This window comes from Podarcis erhardii (assembly GCF_964252035.2).
Source record: "Podarcis erhardii genome assembly, chromosome: 9".
Taxonomy (NCBI): Eukaryota; Metazoa; Chordata; class Lepidosauria; order Squamata; family Lacertidae; genus Podarcis; species Podarcis erhardii.
The window spans coordinates 73,186,713-73,194,809 of NC_138512.1; the positions used below are offsets into that span (position 1 = coordinate 73,186,713).

At 45.8% G+C, this 8,097-nt stretch overlaps 1 long non-coding RNA gene across 1 annotated transcript; it reads left to right on the forward strand.

Moving 5' to 3' along the window:
* The first annotated feature begins 229 nt into the window (after positions 1-229).
* LOC309350502 lies at positions 230-5,883 on the forward strand. Its single transcript, XR_014160443.1, has 3 exons — positions 230-541; positions 3,746-3,895; positions 5,813-5,883. It is a non-coding gene; the product is annotated as an uncharacterized lncRNA (long non-coding RNA).
* The last annotated feature ends 2,214 nt before the right edge of the window (positions 5,884-8,097 follow it).

The window sequence follows — 8,097 nt, forward strand, 5'->3', positions numbered from 1 at the left end:
AAATCACAGAGAGCGAGCGTATTTGGACAGTGGCGTAGCATGGGTTGTCAGCACCTGGGGCAAGGCAAGTAATTTGCACCCCCTAACCTGTGGATTTGCGCCCCCTAACCCTAACCCCCAGATGTTGCGCCTGGTGAGGCCGGCCCCCCCTGCACCCCCCACGCTACGCCACTGTATTTGGATGCCTCATTTGAAAAGGAATGTCACAGGGAAATGTCACAGGGAAAAGCTGAGAGGCAGGATCTCGGGCCATAAAAGGCATGTGTCCCTGTTAACAATACCCAGCTTGGGGCGGGTATTTGCTTGGCTTTCCTCACCCTCTAGAAATTGCTTTCAAATCCACAACCAGCCAGCTAGCCTGTGGAGGAAAAAACCACTACTGACATTTTGACAAGATTGGCCATCTTTTAAGCTAGTGAATAACTGAGCCTCTGCACCCCACAACTTCAAATAGAGAGCAGGATTGTACCCCTCATCTCTCTGAGTTTCTTGCTCCCTTATCAGTCATCGAGGATGTGAATGAAAATAGACTCTGGCACTAGTAAGCATTGAGTCAATGTGTCCCGGGTGAGTCCTGTAACGCTACCCTGTGGAATGATGGGATTACAAGGACTTCTTTCTCTCCCCCCCCCCCCGAAAGAAACTCAGCTTTTGAAATACTGCAAGTCTTAAAGCCATCCAGTAAATGCAGCGGAAGCATTTGGGGTGATAGACGGCAAACGGAGTCAATTTGTGAGTGGCAAGCATGTTTCAGAGATCGTGCAATCTCTGCCCATTTCAGTCAATCTCTGTGAGTGGGGAAAACGTTTTGCCTGAACGAAGCGTGGTTTACTGCTCTGGACAAGATTTCTCTTCCATTGCAGAGTAGGAGAAGAGTTAGTTGCCACGGCATGTGTGCAGATTGCTGTGTCGCCTCTGAAGGAGCAGGTGGGTGTTTGCGTTCTGACATCATCTGCGTTGGGGTCATCTGGAATAACTTGTTCATTCTATCACTTTCTCTTTGCTCATAGGCTCATTTTGCAATAACAGACAGGGAATAATAATAATAATAATAATAATAATAATAATAATAATAATAATAATTACTTTATACCCAGCCCATATGGGTGGCTTCTTACAGAAGATTAAAAATACATTAAAACGTCAGTCATTAAAAACTTCCCTAAACAGGGCTGCCTTCAGAAGTCTTCTAAATTTTAGACAGTTGTTTATTTGTTTGACATCTGGTGGGAGGGCATTCCACAGGGTGGGCACCAATACCAAGAAGGCCCTCTGCCTGATTCCCTGTAACTTTGCTTCTCATAGTGAGGGAACCGCCAGAAGGCCCTCGGTGCTGGACCTCAGTGTCCAGGCAGAATGATGGGAGACGCTCCTTCAGCTATACTGTGCCAAGGCCATTTAGGGCTTTAAAGGTTAGCACCAACACTTTGAATAGTGTTCGGAAACGTACTGGGAGCCAATGTTGGTCTTTCAAGAGGGGTGTTATGTGGTCTCGGCGGCTGCTCCCAGTCACCAGTCTAGCTGCCGCATTCTGGATTAGTTGTAGTTTCCGGGTCACCTTCAAAGGTAGCCCCACGTAGAGCTCGTTGCAGTAATCCAAACGAGAGATAACCAGAGCATGCACCAGTCTTGGGAGACAGTCTGTGGGCAGGTAGGGTCTCAGCCTGCACCAGATGGAGCTGGTGGACAGCTGCCCTGGACACAGAATTGACCTGAACCTCCATGGACAGCTGTGAGTCCAAAATGACTCCCAGGCTGTGCACCTGGTCCTTCAGGGGCACAGTTGCCCCATTCAGGACCACGGAGTCCTCTACACCCGCCCGCCTCCTGTCCCCCCAAAACAGTACTTCTGTCTTGTTAGGATTCAACCTCAATCTGTTATCCACCATCCATCCTCCAACTGCCTCCAGGCACTCACAAAGGACCTTCACTGCCTTCACTGGTTCCAATTTGAAAGAGAGGTAGAGCTGGGTCTCATCCACGTATTGATGAACACCCAGCCCAAACCCCCTGATGATCTCTCCCAGCGGCTTCATGTGCATGTTGAAAAGCATGGGGGAGAGGACAGAACCCTCAGGAACCAGATGTCACTTTAAGGAGCAAGATATAGATGCCACATTTCCCAATCCAGGAAACTGGACCAGGCCAGACCAAGGGCCTCCAGAGCAGCAAGAAAACAGGAATTTCTCCTCTGTCAAGCAGCTGGTACAAAAATCTGGACTCCTCATCATTCACAACACATGAAGAGGGGTGTTGCGGTTGCACCATTCTCCTGGCTGCAATGACTGGTAGCCCTTCTAGAACTCAGCAGGGAGGAGAATGGGGACAAAAGTATAATTAGCTGGCTATGGTGCCACCTACTGTTCGACCCCCTGCCTTCTACCTCTCCAGTTCCAATGGGAACCAGCCACCAGGGGTGATACAGATCTGCTGATAGCTCACAGCATAATTTGCAGTTGATCAGCAAAGGTTCTTGAATCCCAGTTGTTTCACAACAACAAGAAGATGACTTTTCCCATCTCAGTTAGGCTATTGAAAATAAGAAAGCCAGTTGGCAGTGGGCTCTTCTGTGAAAGAGATCTGGGGTGAGTTCACTTCTAGTACTGCTTTTTTTTTCAGAAGCACATTGTTCTGAAGGAGTGTCTCTACCTCCATCATTCAACCTGAGGTCCAGCTCCGAGGGCCTTCTGGCAGTTCCCTCCCTGTGAGATGTGAAGTTACAGGGAATCAGGCAGAGGGCCTTCTTGGTAGTGGCGCCCGCCCTGTGAAACACCCTCCCATCAGATGTCAAGGAAATAAACAACTACCTGATGTTTAGAAGACATCTGAAGGCAGCCCTGTTTAGGGAAGTTTTTAATGCGTGACATTTTAATGTATTTTTAATCTTTTGTTGGAAGCTGCCTAGAGTGGCTGGGGAAACCCCGCCAGATGGGCGGAGTATAAATAAATATAATAAGAATAAGAATAATAAGAAGCCACTTTCCCCTGTCTGTAGGCAACAGATCTTGGGAGTTAGAGGAGGAGATCTGATAAACTTCAAGTATGCCCATCCCTGATTTAGAGACTATTGCGCACACAGCCCTGGTGTTTTCTAGTCCTAACAAATCTCGGGCCCCCATGCTGCCTGACAATTGTGAAAACCCATGTTGCACATTCCCAATGTCAGTCTGTGCCCCAAGGGATTGCCTGAATGAAACTCATAAATTTGTTTAGCCTAGGCTTGTACTTTTCAGTTCTCAGGCTTTGCTCTTTTGGAAAGCATTGTACAAAATATGCTTTTGATGGCGCTTTCACTAAAGGGCTTCAGGTGGGTCAAAGAGCTAGAGATGCACCATAGCAAAAAGGGGGAGGGGAGCAAAAAATTAAAAAATCCCAAGGAAGCAAGTAAGAAATACTGATTTTTTCACTGATCAGTGCACATTAAAGTAGCCTCATACTTCAGACACTGATGGGATCTCCCAACCATGGTTACCTACTCGAATGAGTGAAAAACTTTGATGGATCAGCTGTGTGTCAAGAGATAAATCTGCCTTTTCAGGAGCAATTGGTGTATCCCAGCAGTCCGTGTTGGCAAGCCCTTAGATGGAGAAGCACATCCCAAGGATTTTCTTATGGGCTAATAGCTCCCAGACAGTGCTTGCTAAGTAGACTATCTGCTAATGTCGTTTATAATTCAATTAATGCTAATACTGTTAGTGCTGTATTGATAATTTTCTCTCATTTAGCTTTGTTCCATTCTTCACAGTTCACCTGTTAAGTTCTCGTTAAACAAAATGAAAACAGCAGGAATGAGGCCTGTAAATGCAATGCTGGCTTCAGTTCGGTTTGAGTCCTCCTCCTCCCTGGAACGTGAGCTCAGCCCTGGATGCTCCAACAAGCAGAGACTCGTTCACAGGTTATTATTCCTCCCAGGAAAGATTTCAGGCTTGTGATTGTCCCCCCCCCCCCCAATCCCTGCTCAATTTCTCTGTCCACAAACAAGGTGCAGATCTTGAGGCTTCCTCACACATGACAGTGAACACAGGTGCTAGTTGTTTGTGTGAAAGAGTTGTTGATTTGCACAGCTCAACTAACATGTACACAGACTGCACACTTGTTGAATGTAACTGTGTGAATACCCCTTTGCTCTTTCCCTGGGAAGTGCAATTGACTGTCAAGCATCCAGGGAATTTTAGCTCTGCCAGGGGAGCAGGGATCTCATAACAACTCTTAGCACCCATAACAAACTTCAGTTCCCAATGTTGTTATTGTAGGGCAAAGACATGACTGTCTAAAGTTGTATGATCCTGATTTAAATGTGTAGTGTCTCTGATAGGACAGTATCCAGCTGAGAGTAAAAAAAATTCTTTAATGTCTTCCTCGGCATCCAGTGTTGGTGCATAAGCGCTTATAATAGTAGCCTGTTGGTTTTTGGTGAGCTTTATTCGAAGGGTTGAGAGTCGCTCATTAATGCCAGTAGGGATTTCCGACAGTAGCTTCACAAGGTCATTTTTTTATAGCAAAGCCTACCCCATGTATTCAATGTTCTTGTTCAGATAGACCTTTCCAGAAGAATGTGTAGCCTCCTTTTTCTTTGTTCAGTTGTCCCTCGCCTGCTCTTCGAGTCTCTTGAAGCGCTGCAATATCGATGTTAAAACGTCGCAGCTCTCTTGCAATGATGGCAGTTCTGTGTTCAGGATGCTTGCTTTCTGAGTTATCTGACAAAGTCTGTATATTCCATGTTCCAAAGTTCATTTGTCTTTTACAACTGCTAGGTGGTGACCCAGTCAGGGGGAAAAGGAGGCAGACTATGTTTAGGGCACCTTTTCTAGCACCTCCCCCTTTTCAGGGTGAGCAGAGTGGATCCTAAAAAGGGCTGCTACACACTTGGTAAATCCACACCATGATCAGCTCCTGCCTGGAAACCAATGTCCCCACTGTGGAAGGACGTGTGAATCCAGAATTGGCCTCCACAGTCACTTATGGACTTATTGTTAAAACTGTATTTATGGAAGACAATCTTACTCAGCTACGAGTAATCACCAAAGAAGAAGCAGACGAAGCAGATGGGGTACTAGGTTCTACACACGCCCATTTCTATCCTTTAGCCAGCCAGGTGTCAGGGACTGGCAGGACCATGACGAGGATGTGAAAGGGGAAGTGGGACTAGAGCTGACTCAGGAGAGGGGGCCAGTGATTTGTGGGGACATGTATCAGGCAGGAGGCAAGAGGCAGGAGAAGCTTCAGAGCTAGAGAGTGGAGTACAGGATGGGTCGGAAGAAGAGGAGGAAGAGGCAGGCCAGTGCTTCCCCACCATCTCCCACAGCACTGTCTCCCAGCACTAGGAGAGAACTGAAGTGGGAAGAGCAGAGGCAGTTTCCACGCACGCGTAGTCTCCAGCTATGTGTATGCAGCCCATTAGGGGAAGGTACATAAACTGGTGGAGGGCTCACCAATTGCTGCAACTGCACCATAGAGCGCAGACCTGGGAATAGCCACCTAGACACTAGATCGGGGTGCTTAAGTATCCAGAGCTGTAGAAGCAACTGTGTTATCTTTGACAATAAAACATTAATTCTCTGCCATGTGCATTCCTTTGGCTGGGAAGCACCTGGTCAAGCAAGAGGCACTATTAGGGTGGACTGCCCTATTCCAGCAGGGCAAAAACAGCTAAGGATGGGACCAAGGAATATGGCTTGGTGAGAATCCCAAGGGCCAGAAAGAGAGGCCTGGAGGGCCACATGTGCACCCCCTGGGTCTGAGGTGCCCTATTTCTGCCTTAGCATTTGGTATCATTTACATTTTAGAACATATCTATCATCTTTGCCTGCAGGCCTTTCATACAGAATTACCCAACAAGGTGTTTTGATCTGCATCCTTTGAGAACCCTGCCTCAGATCCTCCTAACGCGATGGCATATTGGTAAACATTTGTGCAGTGAAAATTGCCAAGGGGGAGCTCATGCACTTGCGGCCGCAGCCATGAAAATAGATCTTCACAATCCTCTCAAAGAAAGCACTAATGTGGCACCTGGCTAGCTTCCCATCTGCGAGACAGCCTGTCCGCATGAACAAAAGCCGATTCCTCCTGCAAAGTATTGTAATACATGAAGAAAAAAATTACACACAGAGTAAAAACTACACTCGGGGCAGCTTAAAAGACTCTGATGGATTTGATTAATTTGCATCTGTGCCATCTGCCCTCATTCATTGACGTTGTTTTAATTTGCCTTGATGGCAAGGAAAGCAAACTTGTCTCGAGTCTTTAGAAGTTGGGTAGAGGAAACCCTGCCAATGTCTAAACATGAAGGAACAGCTGATAAGCCACTGGATGCAGGCAGCATCATAATGACAGATCACGAAGTGGCGTCCTTGAAGGGGAAGGCAGCAGAAGTTTTCCATCAAGGAGACCAAGGCTACATCCAACCCATGCATTGAAAGCATTGTGATGCTGCTTTAAACAGCCATAGTAGTAGTACGACTCACGCAACACATCAGCGACTAATATATACACAATAACTACCAAAATAATTATACATTTTTTATCAATCTTCTGAGAAAAATACAAAACCTTATGCAAAGCCACAGAGACTTGCTAACTGTCGGGATATCAAGCCCTTTATCAGGAGAAACTGGCAACTCTCCCAGGCACCCGGCTTGATTCCCTGTTGACCTCCCTGGCTGCATTCCCCAGCAGGCGCAGGCAAGGTCTCGATCGGCGATTCTTCTCAAACGTGAGAAGAACACACCCCTCTTTCCTGCCCCCCCGGGCAGGGGAAAGAGATAGACAGAAACGTATTTACATGCCTTTATTTCTGTCTTTGCAGCGTTACAAAAAACATGACTGCTCTCTTCAAGCTCCAGCAGTGTAGAGACAAACACTTCCTGGGTAGGAATAAACGGAAGAGCTCATATTACACTCTGAGCTAATTCCGGTGCTTCGCACTGTGAATAGACTGTCCCTCTGATTCCCACGGGCAGTCCCAACATGTTTACTTTTCAAGCTAGCACTTTGCAGCTGCATTGCATCCATATCGTAACTACCCAACCTAAGATGAACTTATAATGTCTGATTTCAAATGATTTTTCAAATGCTTAATTCAGTCTTTTGTTTTCTTTATCTTTTTAGGTAAGTTCATGAAGATACCAACAAAAGGTAAGTTCGGTGTTGTTCACAATACTGAGAGATGCTAGTGAAGTTGTAGATGGATGTTAATGAAGTTGTAGACAGGGTGCCGCCGTTTTGCACCTGTTGCGCCCTGGCAGTCCAAGTAATCAAGAGACCACTGTTCGCCCCCGATGGGGCCCTTTTACTGGGGCTTGCAGGTAGCACACTCCCAAGGTGGTTTTCCAGGCTTCTTCAGTGGTCTAATCTCAAAGCCTTGATACATATATTGATATTCACTAATAATAAAGGTAAAGGTACCCCTGCCCGTACGGGCCAGTCGTGTTCGACTCTAGGGTTGTGAGCCCATCTCACTTAAGAGGCCAGGGGCCAGTGCTGTCCGGAGACACTTCCGGGTCACGTGGCCAGCGTGACGAAGCTGCTCTGGCGAGCCAGCACCAGCGCAGGACACGGAAACGCCGTTTACCTTCCCGCTATAAAGCGGTACCTATTTTTATTTTTTTAAAAAGATTTTTTATTAAAGATTTTATTAGTACAATAAAAGAGAGAACAGAGTAAACAGAAAGCAAAGCAAAAAAAGAAACAAAAATAGAATTAACATCTTATAGTAGCCATATTTTCTTCGCTTTTTGGACTTCCTCACATCTCTCGCTCCTGCGTTCCAAATTTATACAACTTTAACCAGCAATTTATCACCTTGTTTCCATTCTTATTCTATAAATTTCCAGTATTATGTCCCTAACTTTGAATATTTTTATCTAAGTCTTAAATATCTAATTTAGACATAATATTTATTCAAAGTTTATTTTTCTCTTAAAATTCACTCATTCTCATATTCTTTTCAACTAACTTGATGGTGCCATGTTATTTTCAATCTCTCATCCTTCTTAGCACTCATATAATTTACAATGTTTTTGTAAATAGTCCTTAAATTTCTTCCAATCCTCTTCCACTGCTTCCTCTCCCAGGTCTCAGATTCTGCCAGTCATTTCT